Genomic DNA, 16116 nt, shown 5'->3' with positions numbered 1-16116 from the left:
AAGGTAAGTAAGTTTCTCTCTCCACACACCCCACATCTGTTTGAGGTGCATCTTTCTCTCTTTATTTTTGGAGGGCAAAATGGGCACCCATTGGCTACTTAAATGCAGTTAGTGCAGCCGCCATTCTTAAGACTCAGGTGAGAGGTTTCCCAGTCCAGGCAAGTTTCCAATCACCTGCTCTGTAGGCATGTTGGACTCTGCTGAAGCCGTTTCCTACTTTTCTGTCCAGGCCCGGAGCGCAGTTGCTGCCAGTACACCGTGTCCCTAGTCCTGATCTGCCCAGAATGCATGGAGGCGGAGGAAGGGTTGGAACAACTGCGGGGTTCCCGGCCCGGGCTACTCTTGGGTGGACCCCAAAGGTTCCTTCTTCGGACTCCCCCTCCCAACCGCCCTGCGGGGTGTCCAGAGTGATCAGTAGATGAATGGCACTGAGGGAAAGCGCCAATCACCTTTGCCTCCGTATGGGCCCTACAGTGCACAACGCTCCCACACATCACTCCCTCCTGGATGCTCCCCTTCCCTTGTGGTCAGACATTAGGAATTCAAGCTATAGGATTAAGGCCTGGGATGATTAGTATAAAAATGCCCAGGTTCCCTTTGTTCGCATAGTTAGCCTTCACTAGTCTATCTAGAGTCTCCCCATTACTGTTCCTGTGCTTAAATGTGCTCACGGTGTTCTCTTTAAGCTGCAAGAGGGAGGCATTTAAAAACCCCTCCCGTGTGACCCTTCAAGCAAAGGGCGTTATACGCCTAACAACCAACAGATGTCACCATGCCCTCCCGAGGTTCCTTTAGTCTACAGGGCAAGAAGATAGGCAAACGGCACACTTTTTACTTTTGTCATCGTTTTTCATAATTAGGAGTTTATAGTGGCAGGAGGAAAGCAGTAATGCCCTTAAGTCTGAATCCTCCCAGGGTCTCTAGCACAGGGCAAACTGGACCCTAGCACTTTCCCGAAGAAGGCCAGAAATAACTTTGGCAAAGCCAGGTAGTGAGAGACGGGTTTTTCTGGACTGTAAGGAAGCTCAGTTAGGGAGACGTCCCTAATACTTCTAACTCAGAAGGGAGCTTCTCTCTCAACAGTATTGCCAGGTTCACCACTAGCCTGCATACTGCTAAATTGCAAATGATCAAGAAAAGTGCCTTTCATATGTTACCATGCTTGACAGCAATAATCTCTACCATGAGAGGAGAAAGCCTTAAGGAATCGCCTACTAAGGGAGGAAAATTGAGGGGACCCTCCCAACTTAAGACAGACAAAAATAAATTTAAGGAGGCTTTTGGAAGATCCTAATAAATATTGAGACGTTTCAAAACTTACGCCAGGTATTTGACTTCACCTGGAAAATTATGCTATTAACCATCTAGAGAACAGGCAGTTCCCAGAAACCATCCTAACTGGGATTCAAATAATGAGTAGGATGCCTAAAAAACTATTATGCAGCCTTCAGGAAAGTCCTGCTATTTTCATGGAGAGACTTAGGAAAGCAATAAGAAAACACACCACCCTGAATCCTGAATCCATAAAGGGCCACCTACTTTAAAGTATAAATTTATCATTTAGTCAACCCCAAATATTTAGAGGAAATTACAAAAATTAGCACGTGGTCCTGATCAATCCTCAGATGATCTTCTCCAGCTTGCATCTTCCATTTTTTAATACACATCAAAAAGAAAGAAAAGGGAACATACAGGCAAGAAAAAGGACTTATTAAAGATCATTCAAACTGATAGAAACATTTAATGCCTTGCAATAGTCCATGCAATTTGCCCATTTTAGGAGTCAAAAAGCAAACTGCCTAGTCCAAAACCTTAGAATAATGAAGCAGTAATTTCCCCCACCCTGTAGTTCTTAATCCATACACTTTTATCTTGGATTCCAACTGCTGCTTGGTTTACTAAGTTAGATTTAGAAGATGACTTTTCCTGTCTATGCTAGACTCTGAATGGCAATTTCTGTTTGCCTTTGAGGAACCAGATACTGTATCTCAACTAACCTAGATAGTGTTGCCTCAGGATTTAGATGGCCCTCACCTTTTCCAGACAAACCTTAGCTAAGGACTTAACAAAATTCAGAGATAAAACATCTGTGATTGTTCTCCAGTAAGTAAATAACATCCTTTATGTGCCTCCACCCAGGAGGAATATCAAAAGGCCATTACGGAGCTCCTAAACTTCTTAGCTATTAGGATTTAAAGGATCTCAAAAAATAAAGCTTAATTATGTCATTAACAGGTTCAATACTACAGAAAATAGCCACCATAGGACAATATTCTGCCCCAGGAATATCAAAAAGGGGCCTTACTTCAAGCTCCTGTCCTCAACTTACCTATGAAGCAAGATTTAACCTGTTTGTCACTGAGGGGAAAATAAATCCCGGATACACAGCTATAGGCAGCTCAATAACCAATGGTATATCTCAGTGATATGCTAAGAAGATACTTAGCAAAGTAGCTTTATTTTCAAAAGTAATGGAAAATAAGGTCTCATAATTTTCTTTGATATCCAAGCCTGTTCTGATAGAGATGGCTAAAATGCCCTAGGCACAAGGTTTCTGTTAAAACCTGTTAGATCCTTCCAGATCTCAGTCAAGGCTTACATTGAAATGTAAATAAAAGAAGCCTAAAGGCTCAGTAGGAGGCCGGTTTCAAACCCAGGGAAAAAAAGGTAAAAAGAGTCTTACCTGAACTCCAGCAAAAGTAAATTTTATGGTGCTTTACTGAAGTAATTAATGGCAGTATCATTTTTCCAGGACTTTTTTTTTTTAATTCTATATGTTTTTGAGCTCATGATTTTTTTGATCAGTTCTATTTTTTATTCAACTAGAGTTTTTGAACATCTGTTACATTGCAATGGAGATTCACCTATAAAGTTACAAGGCCTTTGATTTTGTGTTATTTGTATGTCGTGCTGTCTGATGTCATGTTTTGTCTGTATTAAAACTGAGCGCTCCTAAAATTAAAATTTAAAAATGGATTCAGATACTTTTAATTCACGTGATTTAAAAAGGTTCAATTCAAATTGGGTAAACTAATAAAAGTAAAATGTCTTTGAAAATAACTCGCAAGTCTCTAGGTGGTCAAGCTAATAAAATATTGATGTTAATAAAATGTCTAATATCAATTGTTTCTAGGACTTCTTCAACAGGAAAGAGATGGCAAATACTGTTCAGGACACTTGTCTGATATCTTGGTTTTTACAGAATAAGTGAATTAGAGTTAACATGTATGGGATTACTCAAATGTGTTTGTGGAGACATCTGATTAATTTACAAAGTTAAAATGCTAATTGTTAAATAACATCAAGTACTTTTAACTCCTTAAATTACATGGGGTGACATACTTAAACATTATTGGTGTTTTCATAGGTTGGTAAATAAAAAGGGTTTACAATTACTTTGTGTCCTCACTAAACTAAAAACAAGTTTACCAAGAGTTATGGCCTAACTAGTGCAATTCTATATACAAAGGGTTCCAAAAGTTTCAACTGTGTTTCAGTTAGAGTACTATAAATAACAAAATATTTAATCTTATTAAAATAGAGTAATTTATCTAAATTCAAAAATTTCATAAGAGTTGTTTCAGAATGTGAACAAAAAGGGGTCAAGAGATAGGAAAGAGAAAATAAAGGTTCTGGGTATGGAAATATATTTAGTAAAAGGGAAAAGGAAATGTTTGTGGGTAAGAAAGCACTTGTGTGATGAAATACATGAGGGTCTAAGTAAGTGCTAAGAAAGTCTGTGTGTAAGTAAAGGGTAAGTTTCAACAAGTTTGCATGTAACTAAGTTGGTTGTATGTATGTGAGACAGCTAAAGCTATTTAAGGTTTTTCCTAAGGTGAAATACTAATGTTCTGATATAAACCAAAGTTTAATCTATATGGTAAAATGACAAGGATTTCTTAGAAACACTAATTTACTCTTAACTATGTGTCTATTAAATTTTATTCTTTAGAACAATTAGTCTTAAAAATTGGGGTTTATACAATTATGGTTAAACAACTGTTAGAGTATTGTACTATGTTACAGAGTCTAAATTTTTCTTTAAAAGCTAAATTTGGTAAGATAAAATATCAAGGTAATTGTGAAATGGTCACTAGTTGTATATTAAATGTGTTCATATTTTCCAGGTATACAAGTTTTTAAAGCAGGGAATTTATCAAGCTGTGCTATTCTCCAGATTAAACTTGTCTGTAATGGTAATCTTTACTTATAAAGAGTAAATTTTATTGGGGATTAATTTCTATCATTTAATGTTCTATTATAGGACCTGTTATCAATGGGGTATGTGTAAAATTTGTTACTTTTTACACTGAGATAAATAATTTTAAATGTAAATGTATTTCTAAACATTAGAGCCTGATTTGTTTAAAAATTAATATTGTGAAACAAAAGCATTTTGCCACTTTGACACACAAGGAAAGCTAAAAGCTCTCTCAGTCTTTCTTTAATTCATGTTTTAGATATAATGTTAAATTGTGTTAACTAATGTTCATATAGACCCAGGAATCAATATATGTAAACTTCTTAAAATGATATTTAAGAAAGAAGCAAAGATCAACATCAGAATTAGAACACTTAAGATTTGTACAGAGCCACACCTTACCTGAGATAAGGCTCTGCCTCCCACCTTACTGCATGTTACAGTGGCTCCAAAATAAGTCAGACTTCAGCTTATTTAAAGTTATAGTCAAAAGATTGGTTCTTGTTGTAAAAGTACTGTGATCTCAAATAGGGGATATAATGTGGTTCTCAGTCAAAATTCAAGATAGCTATTATAGGAGCTGAATATATTTTTACTCTTGCTAATTTCATTTTGTAAAACTGTTACCTGTTAATGCTTTGCAGAAGTAGCTGCTTCAAGAACACACAACCTAGGTAACTTGTGATAATAAGCCATCACCTATAGAACAGATAGTGGTAACTTCCAGTACTAATACAGACTCCAGTTAGATAAAAGGGTAAATAACTGTAAAGTTATGGACATTGAAGTTAAAGCCCAGTACTCTTTATGACTGGTGAGACTGGCTTGCTGGATGATTAAGATCAAACTTAGAGATTGGAATTAAATACAGAAGGCAAGATAGACCAGTATTTGGATCTTTTGCCCTCAGTCAGCCTGAACCCAATGAACACGAGAACTTCTGTAAGGAGCGTTGCAACTCTGGGTCACACAACCTCCTGATCAAGGAGATTGTTGAGACTAGAGGATGAAAAATCACTCAGTGCATCTGCTGCAAAGGAGGGTCATGGAAAAAGGGAGACATCCCTTTATGCTTCCAAAGGAAGTCACCTCATCAAGGAGACCCTGCCTAACCAATGGCACTGGTGGAGCTAAGAAGCTGCTCTTAAATTCTCTGTGAGTGGCCCCTGTGGGAACTCAGTTGACTCTTTAACAAGACAGGAACCAGGTGAATTTGACCAGCTTGATCTTTAGACACCCAGCAAACAGTTAAAACTAAAATATAGCCATTCTTGGGCATTTAAAAGAAATAATAGTTAAGTATAACTTAAGATGTACACTTGTATTAGCCCACTAGAATAAAGACTGGAAGCTACAAATGAAAGAAAGTTTCTTCAGCAAATGTGCCTGATAACTATCAAGAGAAACTGCCAGAGTCAGAAGTTTTAGTCAGTTTAAGGCCTGCAGACCTTCCTAAGCTACACAGGTAGACTTAATCTATGTTTGCTCGTATGATTATCTATCCCTAAGTAACAGAAGTATAGAGATCTCTACTAAACACAGGTTATACCTATAAAAGGGATATTTTACAAAAATCAGATGACATTAAGTAGCTTAACTATATTTTCTGGGGACATCAATGACATTAAGAGTTAAATGTTATGTTTACATTCCTGATAACCTGGACAATGTTAAAGTCCCCAAATAAAGGACTTGTCCTCTCCAGCCTTTGCTAGGCCTAGTTATGGGAACAATTTCTCAGTTCTTCCACCTCCTGGTGAGAGATTGACTTCTGTCATTTTCATGATACTCAGTGGCATGTTCCAGATGCTGCAACATTTACTTTGTACTAATCTCATTTCAGTATTCATGTCTTTTTGTTCTTCTATCATAGAAGCACCCACCCCCAGATGACTTTACAACCTGCTCTTCCCCAACCAGACTTCTACCTTGGACCCCTCGATTGACCCGATTTTAAAAAGGGAACTCCAAACTGCTTGCCCCTCGCTGCCCCCTTTCAGCTTTGAAGCAGCCAGAATGATTGATGCCTCCTTTTCCTCACAGCAGTTAGGAGTTCCTAAAGCAAAAGGGGGGAATGAAGCCAGAATTAAGAACAGGTAGTTGGTGTAGAAATAGGGATTGGGTCAAATTGAGGAAATAAAGGCCATGAAAACCATCTGCCTCTGGAAGTTGGAGACTGCCCCTGGAAGAATGGAATGTCAAGGATCTCTGGAGGCCATTGATTACCAAATTTACCTGCCTTTATCAAGGACTGCAAACAATGGGCTGCTAATTGGTGCCCCCTGGGCCCTTATCTGCCTGAATCACCCTGGCCCTCCCCCTGCCCATGGCTTCTCACTTAATGCAAAACCACTAGTCACATAGGCAGGAAGGAGAGATAAGGGGGGAGAGAACTGGAGAACAAAAGAGACTTTAACCTATAAAATATGTAGGGTGTGCTCACTTCTTGGGACTTTTAGAACATCAGCCATGGCCCCCTTCTTCCTGCCGGGAAAAGTCTGTATTATTACCTTTAAATAAAACCTGCTTAATATGCTTGCCTTGGCGTGCTTCTCTAGTGTTCAATCTTCAACATTAGAAGGAGCAGAACTTGTCACCGGTAAATGGTGGTATCACTAGGAACTTCCAGTCTATATAATTGTGGGTAATGTAGTTCTAGATGTAACCACTTCTGGTGGGGCAATACTGAGAACTTCCTCCCTTTTAGGATCATAGGTAATGTCCCAGGTTTTCTCAGATAGCTGCAGGGACTCATGAGAGCTACTCTCCTTGGGATTTTGGGTAATGTAATCTAAGGTTTACAGTTCACTTTGGGGAATCCTAGAAACTTCCCACTTATCTAATTGTGGGTAATGTAGTACTAGATATAACCAATTCTGGGGGCGGATAATGAGAACTTCCCTTTTAGTATATGTGCAGCCAAAGCAAACACTTCCTCACTTTTAGGATCATGGGCAATATTGTCCCAGGTTTTCCCTGATAGCTTCAGGGACTCATGAGAGTTACTGTCCTCAGGATTGTGGGTAGTGTATCTTGGGTTTATCACTCACTGTGGGATTTAAAAGTGTAGTCTCAGGTTTACCACAAGTTCAGGGGTTCCTAGTTCATCCTAACCTTAGGATTATGCATAACATACTCCCCTCATTTTCTCGCTCACCATTGGATATCCTGGGAACTGCCTTCTCTCTTGGGATTGTGGATAATGTAGTCCCGTGTTTTGCCTGCTCACTGCAGGAAATTAGAAGTTTCTACCCTAGTCTGTAGGTAATGTATTCCTGGGCTCAACACTCATGGCAGAGGATCCTGGGAAATTCCTCCCATTAAATCTTTAGATAATGTAGTCCCACAATTTGTCTGCTTGCCACTGAGTTTCTTGGGATCTTGCTCCCTTTAAGGTTGTGGGTAATGTAGCCCCAAATTTTATGTGATCACTTCAGGGAATCTTGGGAGTTCCTGCACTTATTAGGATTGTGGGTGTTGTGCCCAAAGACTCGAGACCCCACAAAGACCACCAGAGACCACGATCAATGCAAGCAACAAAGAGTCATTTATTAGCAAACTCGAGCCTGGTCCTCTGCATCCTTAACCGGTGACGCTAAGAGAGAGGCCCCCAGCCCTCGTTAGCAGGGTTTTTATAATGAAAGGCAAGCAGTTTTACAGTGTTCTTTAACATTTGAACAGCTAAACATTAGTCCTCCTCCGGTTGGGTCCGGCCAGTCTATTTGATTTTCATTGGGTCCTGCCAGAACTGAACAGTCCTAGTGGAAGAAGGGAGGAGGGAAGGGGTGAACTATGCAGGAGATGAGTCGGGGCTAAGCCCCGCTCCCATCCTTGATGGATAAGGTCTCCAGGCAACCGCACATTCCTCAGACAAATATCTCTTAACAACCTTGGTAAGCACAGGGGCCCAGCAGTCCTGTTTATCCTTGAGACAGTTAGCAGCACAGATACCACCCTGCTCTCAACATTCCCCCCTTCCAGAACATTTAGAGAGCCAATCTTGGTCTCTATTGTTCTAATTTCTTGCTGCTTAATGGGCTGATATTGGCTGAAGTTGGTGGCTCCAAAAACTGGAGCTACAGCTATGGTTATGGCCAGAATGAAAGAACAAAGCAAAGCAAGAACATAGTCACAGTCTATGGCGGCAAGGCTTGATCTTTAGCGGGTTGTCCTTAGACCTGTCCACTCTCCAGGCAGAGTCGTCTAGGGCAGGAAGCACGATGTCAGAAAGGGGTTCAGTCAACTTGGTGTGGGTGTGATGAATCCAGGAGGCGATGCCGTGGACTTTGAGGGCGGTGGGTGTAGTCAAAATGACCATGTAGGGGCCCTTCCACCGCGCTCCAAGTTACTCTGTCGGTGTCGCTTCACTAGGACCCAATCACCCGGGTGGAAGTTGTGAGGAACAGGAGGCGGGCCTGACTCGTACCGACTTTGAGCTTAGGCCAGACTTCTCTGTGGGCCCTCTGCAGGGCCTGGAGGGAAGATAAAAGTTCAAAAATCATCCACAGTTTCTTCTTTTAAAAGCCGCTCAGTCAGATCAGGGAGTATTGGAGGCGGGGTCCCAAACATGATTTCATAAGGGGTGAGTCCCATCTTATAGGGAGAATTACGCACCCTATATAGGGCATAGGGAAGGAGAGCCACCCAGTTATCGCCAGTCTCCAGGGTTAATTTGGTTAAGGTCTCTTTTAAAGTTCTGCTCATTCTCTCTACCTGTCCTGAGCTTTGGGGTCGATAAGCACAATGCAGTTTCCAATTTGCCCCAAGTACTGAAGCCAGCCCCTGACTTACCTGTGAAGTAAACGCTGGCCCGTTGTCAGACCCTATCATCACAGGAAATCCATACCTTGGCAGGAGGTCCTCTAAAATCTTTTTAGCCACTATCTGCACCATTTCCCGCTTGGTGGGGAATGCTTCAACCCATCCTGAAAAAGTATCTACAAAAACTAATAGATATTTATACCCATACCTTCCAGGTTTTACTTCAGTGAAATCAACTTCCCAATATGCCCCTGGCCTATCCCCCCTTAATCTATTTCCTGATTCCCACTTGCTATATCCTGCATTTGTTAACTTACAAACTCTGCAACTTTTGACGATCTGTTCTATCTTATTTTGCACACCTTTAATTCTAATTCCTGCTTGCAGCATCAAGTCCTGTAATTTTCTTGTCCCCTTGTGGGTGGTCTGGTGGAGCCTGTGCAACACTTTCTGCCCCATCAGTTCTGGAAGTATTATCCGGTTTTCAGTCTTTCCACCATCCATCTAAGCATTGGGCTAGTGGTTGCTGGCGAATCCATGATAAGTCCTCTTCCGTGTAGGTTGGGTCTTTTGGGAGGGTTTGTGAGCCAGAGTCTGGGAGTTGAGCAACCGTGATCAAGTCTCTCTGGAGGGCTACTTCACATGCCACCTTGTCTGCTAAGCAGTTGCCCCTGGATACTGGATCAGATGGTTTTTGATGCCCAGGGCAATATACGATAGCCAATTTCTTGGGTAACCAGAGGGCATCTATCAGGGACACAATTTCTTCCTTGTTTTTAATAGATTTCCCCTCTGTGGTTAGCATTCCCCTTTCCCTGTAAATAGCCCATGAATATGGGCAGTTGCAAAGGCATAATGACTGTCTGTGTATACAGTCAATTTTTTGTCTTTTCCCATCGTTAGAGCCTTAGTCATGGCTATCAGTTCTGCCTTCTGGGCAGAGGTGCCTATTGGTAGAGGCTCGGCCCAAATTACCTCTGTCTCAGTCACTACTGCTGCACCCGCATACCTTTGACCCTGATGTAGAAAGCTGCTCCCATCTGTGAACCATACTGCATCTGCATCAAGCAGCGGATGATCTTGCAGGTCTTCTTTAAGCCCATGAACCTGGGCTAGGATTTCCGAGCAGTCATGTATGGGTGTGTCCAGGTCGGGGTCAGGAAGCAGTGAGCAGGGTTGAGGGGCTGAGGGTGCCCAAGTCCTCATGTAGAGCTTCGTCAAACAAGGTGGAGAATTTTGAATCCCTGCGGCAATCTCATCCAGGTAAGTTGTCCATTGATACCCTCATCAATGTCTGTCCATTCAAAGGCAAATAGCTCTTGGCTCTTTGGAGCTAGAGGCAAGCTGAAAAAGGCATCTTTTAAATCCAGCACCATATACCATTGTCTGTAAGGAGGAAGCGCACTGATTCTGACCCAGATCATGCACTCTGGAGTTCCCAAGTGGTGGTCGATTACTCGGGAGTCTGTTTCCTTCTTTTTCTGCTTTCCCTCCCTGCACTGCTACTGCTAATGCTTTGGTTATTTCCCTAGTAGCCCTAAGCTGCTTTTCCTCTGGTGCATCTCTGTTATTGAATACCTGCTGGCTATTCTCATTAAGTCTTGAATACTTTTCCCTTCTAAATCCTCTATTTTTTGTAATTTACGCCTTATGTCCAGTGCTGCCTGGTTAACAAAGCTCATTACTACTGTTGCCTGATTCTCCGGGGACTCTGGATTCATAGGAGTATACTGTCTAAATGCCTCCATTAATCTTTCTAAATAAGCTGAGGGTGATTCCTGTTTTCTTGCATGACTGAATACACCTTGGCCAAATTAGTGGGTTTACGAGCTGCTGCCCGGAGACCCCCATTAGAGTCTGGCGATAAACCCGGAGTCTCTCCCTACCGTCAGCTGTATTGTATTCCCCTTTCATCTTGCGGAGGCCTGGACAAGGGGAAAGAAGCATTAATTAAGTCAGGGTTTACAGTAGGTTGTCCACCGTCTCCGGGGACCAACTTTCTGGCTTCCATCTGGATTCTTCATGCTCCTGGTTGTGAACAGAATCCGGAGTAGCTGCTGACAGTCATCCCAAGTAGGTTGATGAGTGAACTGACGCTATCTAAAGGGAAATCAAGTCTTTAGGGTTGTCGGAAAACTTAGCATTTTGATTTTTCCAATTATATAAATCACTTGTAGAGAAGGGCCAATATTGAAGCCGGGGATTGCCAGCATTGTCTGGCGGCCCAGTTTCTCGGAGCGGCAGAGCGATTGTGGAATCTGGAGCTTCTGGTCGGGAGGGGCTGGCTGCCCGCTGGGCTCCGCTCCGTGTTCGCCTTGCCAGCCCTCCCGAGCCAGTTCTTTCTTCCTCATATCCGGCTGCAGCCGCTTCTCTCTGTTCTGCAGCCTCCAGTCCTGGGTCCTGAGAGGAATAGGGGCTTGCATATAAGGAGGGGGGTTAACAAGAAAGGGGGTCTGGATCTTCCTCCGGGAGAATAGGGTGGGGAGCTGTGGGCTTTAACTTTAATGTCCATAAACTTTACAGTCATTTACCCTTTTATTAAAGTACTACCACATACTATCTGTTTTGAAGGTGATGGCCTATTATCACAAGTTACCTAGGTTGTATTTTCTGAAAGCAGCTACTTCTGCAAAATAGTAACAGGCAACAGTTTTACAAAATGAAATTAGCAAGAGTAAAAATGTATTTAGCTTGTATAATAGTTATCTTGAATTTTGGTTGAGTTCTACATTATATACCCTGTTTGAGATCACAGTAATCTTTACAACAAACATCAACTTTTGAGCACAACTTAAATGAGTTAAAGCCTGGCTTACTTTGGAGTCATTTAACATGTAGCAGAGTGAGGCAGAGCCTTATCTCAGGTAAGGCAGGGCTCTTCACAAGTCTTAAGTAAAATGTTCTAATCCTAAAACTAATTTTTGCCCCTTTTGCCATGACCAGCATGACCAAATTTTCAAGTTCAGTGAGGTCAAAGGAGTATTAGAAAATAAAGGTTTATAAACACAGATTTTGAAGATTAAGCTGAGATCAGATGGAGCTCTGTTCTCTGATGGAATGCAGATCTGAAGAGTTATTTAGCAACATTATACATGTCTTATTATTAGGTTAAAGACTATGTAAGCATTATTCTTTGTTTTCAGAGAGTTACAGAGACTAGAACATCTACATAACTTTTTCCCACAACTGCAAAGTGCAATGTTAGGAACTCCGTGTAGCTCTCAAAGAAGTCCACTGTCCAAAGTTACTGTAAGGTGGGCAGGAACTAGAGAAGGGAACTGATGAACACTGGTTATCTATCAAAACAATGTCTTTCTGCCCAAGAGCTGTGTGCCTGAGATCAATGTAAGAGCTGATAGAACTCCTGTACAGAGCCTCCCAGGGAGGCTACTGCCACAGCAGTTAGGCATCTTTGCTCCTAAACAGGAACACTCCCAGGCACCAGGCATGCTACAGTCATGAAGTCAGGGACCCCAATCTCAGTCATTGTTGTCCCATTTTTGCTATTGTGCATTATAGTCTTTCTTAAATGTCATTTTAAGAAGTTTACATATATTGATTTCTGAGTCCATATGAACATTAGTTAACACAGTCTAACATTATATCCGAACAGGGAATCAAAGAAAGGCTGAGAGAGCTATTAACTTTTCTTTGTGTAGCAAAATGCTTTCACCTTCTACAATATGAACCTTTAAACAAATCAGGCTGTCACTAACTTTTAGATATACATTTACATTTAAATTTTTATCTCAGTGAAATAAGTAACCAATTTTACATATACCTTACTGAGATATGTCCCATAATAGAACATTAATGATAGAAATAAATCCCCAATAAAATGTACTCTTTAAGTTTAATATTACCAGTACAGACAAGTTTATTCTGGAGAATAGCAGTTTGACAAATTTCCTGCTTAAAAACTTGTATACCTGGAAAATATGAATACATTTAATATACAAGGAGTGACCATTTTACAATTACCTTGACATTTTAATCTTACTAAATTCAGTTTTAAAGAAAAATTTAGACTCTGTAACCTAGTACAATACTCTAACAGTTGTTAACCATAATTGTATAAACCCCAATTTTTAAGACTATTATTTAAAGAATAAAACTTAATAGACACAAAGTTAAGAGTAAATTAGTGTTCTAAGTAAATCCTTGTTAATTTGACCAGGTCATTTAACCAATATATGATTAAACTTTGGCTTATATCAGAACATCAGGATTCACCTTACGAAAAACCTGAAATAAGCTTGAGACTGTCTCACCATACATCACAGACCAACTTAGTTTCACACAGACTTGTTGAAACTGGCCCTTTACTTACACACCCAGGACTTCTCTAGCACGTACTTAGACCCTCATGTATTTCATCACACAGGCACTTTCCTCTACCCATAAACATTTTCTTTTCCTTTTTATTAAATATATTTTCAAACCCAGACCTTTTAATTTTTCTCTTTCCATCTGTTGACCCCATTTTTGTCACAGTCTGAACAACTCTTATGAAATTTTTTGAATTTAGACCAAATACTCCGATTTAACAAGATAAAAGACTTTGTGGTTTATAGTACTCTAACTGAAACACAGTGAAAGGGGAGATGTTAGCTCTAAATCCAAATCTAAGAGCTCCTTGGAGCTTTGCAGAACTGGAGGGGGAGCAGGGGGAAGTGGTAAGGGAGCAGATGGAACGCTCACCCTCCGAGTTGAGGTTTTATCTGTTAGACCATAACTCTTAATAACCTTGGTTTTAGTAATGACACAAAGCAATTTTAAACCCTTTTTAATTTACCACCAACCTATGAAAACACCAATAATGTTTAAGTATGTTACCCCATGTAATTTAAGGAGTTAAAAGTACTTGATGTTATTTAACAATGAGCATTTTAACTTTGCAAATTAATCAGATGTCACCAACAAACACATTTGAGTAATCCCATACATGTTAAGTCTAATTCACTTATTCTGTAAAAACCAAGATATCAGACAAGTGTCCTGAACAGTGTTTTGCCGTCTCTTTCCTGTTGAAGAAAAGTCCTAGAAACAATTGATATTAGACATTGTTTAACATCACATTCCATTATTTGACCACCTAGAGACTTGCGAGTTATTTCTAAAGACAGTTTACTATTATTAGTTACCCAATTTAAGTCGAACCCTTTTAAATCACGTGATAAAAGTATTTGGATCCATTTTTAATTTTAATTTTAGGAGCGCTCAGTTTTGATACAGACAAAACATGACATTAGCACGACATACAAATAATACAAAATCAAAGGCCTTGCAACTTATAGGTGAATCTCCATTGCAATGTAACAGATTTCAAAAACTCTAAGTTGAATAAAAATAGAACTGATCAAAAAGAAAAAAATCATTAACCTAGGTATGCAGGATCAAAATTATGAGCTCAAAAATACAGCATTAGAGAAAAACAAAACAAAACAAGAATCCTAGAGAATGAGTTAGTTCTGTGTAGCAGCCCAGAAGTTTAAAACGGACACCTTTTTTTTTCTTTTTTTCTTATCTTCAGGTTACCCCCCTTTCCCGCTGAGACTGCTGCAGTTTACATTCCAATGCAGGCTTCAGCAAGGCCAGGCAGGGGGGAGGGAGGATCACCCAGGACTTTTTAACCCTTTTTCTTCCTGGTTGAGAAATCAGGTTAGGTTTGAATGCAGAAAATCACAAAACATTATGTCTTACTACTTTTGAGGAATGGAGCTGCTGAGCTCTCTGCCTAGGGGGATTGGAGTAAACAAATCTCTCAGGAACAAGGAGAAGGACTGTAAAGTACCCTGCAATGAGTATCCCTAAGCCTAAGATCGGATTAACACATGAAGAATTTAATAGAAGGCAAGAGTAAAGACCATATAGTACAATACACAAACAGACAGACACATAGCGTGCTAAATGAAAAATTGGCTAGCTGGTACTTTGTCAACAAAAACAAACAATTTCCGATCCTGTCAAAGAGTTTTCCAGATGCAACACAATGCCCAAATGGGACAAAGAGTTAACCAGATGCGACAAGTTGCCTGAATGCAGCACAGAAGCTGCCCAGATGCAACGCAAAAGCTGCCCAGATGTGAGAGTCACCCAAATGCGAACAGAGTCGCCCAGATGCAGTGCAAAAGCTTACCAGATGCAGCACAAAGCTGCCAGATGTGAGTCACCCAAATGCGACAGAGTCGCCCAGATGCAGCGCAAAAGCTGCCCAGATGCAGCGCTAAAGCTTCCCAGATGTGAGAGTCACCCAAATGTGACAGAGTCTCCCAGATGCAGCGCAAAAGCTGCCCAGATGCAGCACAAAAGCTGCCCAGATGCAGCGCAAAAGATTCCCAGATGTGACAGAGTCACTAGATGCGACAAGGTCACCCGAATGCAGCACAAAAGCTGTCCAGATGTGACGGAGTCACTAGATGCAACAAGATCGCCCGACGGGTCGAGGGGACGTCTCCTGAGACCCTGCTGGGGTCCTATAGCGCGTCCGCCAGGACTATGCCAGCCCAGAACCAGAACCTGCAGGCAATCCAGACCAGAAAACACATGGCAATGCCTTACTCACCGGCCGAAGGTGTCACTTATGACTCTATGATCAGGTGTCTGGGTGGGCTTGGGGCATCCTGGACGAGCCCCCATATGTTGTGCCCAAAGGCTCGAGACCCCACAAAGACCACCAGAGACCACGATCAATGCAAGCAACAAAGAGTCATTTATTAGCAAGCTCGAGCCTGGTCCTCTGCATCCTTAACCGGTGACGCTAAGAGAGAGGCCCCCAGCCCTCGTTAGCAGGGTTTTTATAATGAAAGGCAAGCAGTTTTACAGTGTTCTTTTAATTGGTTAACATTTGAACAGCTAAACATTAGTCCTCCTCTGGTTGGGTCCGGCCAGTCTATTTGATTTTCATTGGGTCCTGCCAGAACTGAACAGTCCTAGTGGAAGAAGGGAGGAGGGAAGGGGTGAACTATGCAGGAGATGAGTCGGGGCTAAGCCCCGCTCCCATCCTTGATGGATAAGGTCTCCAGGCAACCGCACATTCCTCGGACAAATATCTCTTAACAACCTTGGTAAGCACAGGGGCCCAGCAGTCCTGTTTGTCCCTGAGGCAGTTAGCAGCACAGATACCACCCTGCTTTCAACAGTGGGGTAAACTG

General features: G+C 41.3%; 1 pseudogene; it reads right to left on the bottom strand.

Annotated features, from left to right (window-relative positions):
- LOC124975383 (BTB/POZ domain-containing protein 1-like) overlaps positions 1 to 11362 on the bottom strand; it is a 51767-nt pseudogene extending 40405 nt beyond the window's left edge.
- Between the last annotated feature and the right edge of the window lie 4754 nt (positions 11363 to 16116).

Source organism: Sciurus carolinensis, unplaced genomic scaffold (genome assembly GCF_902686445.1).
Source record: "Sciurus carolinensis unplaced genomic scaffold, mSciCar1.2, whole genome shotgun sequence".
Lineage (NCBI taxonomy): Eukaryota > Metazoa > Chordata > Mammalia > Rodentia > Sciuridae > Sciurus > Sciurus carolinensis.
This window is presented reverse-complemented; position numbering and strand designations above follow the sequence as displayed.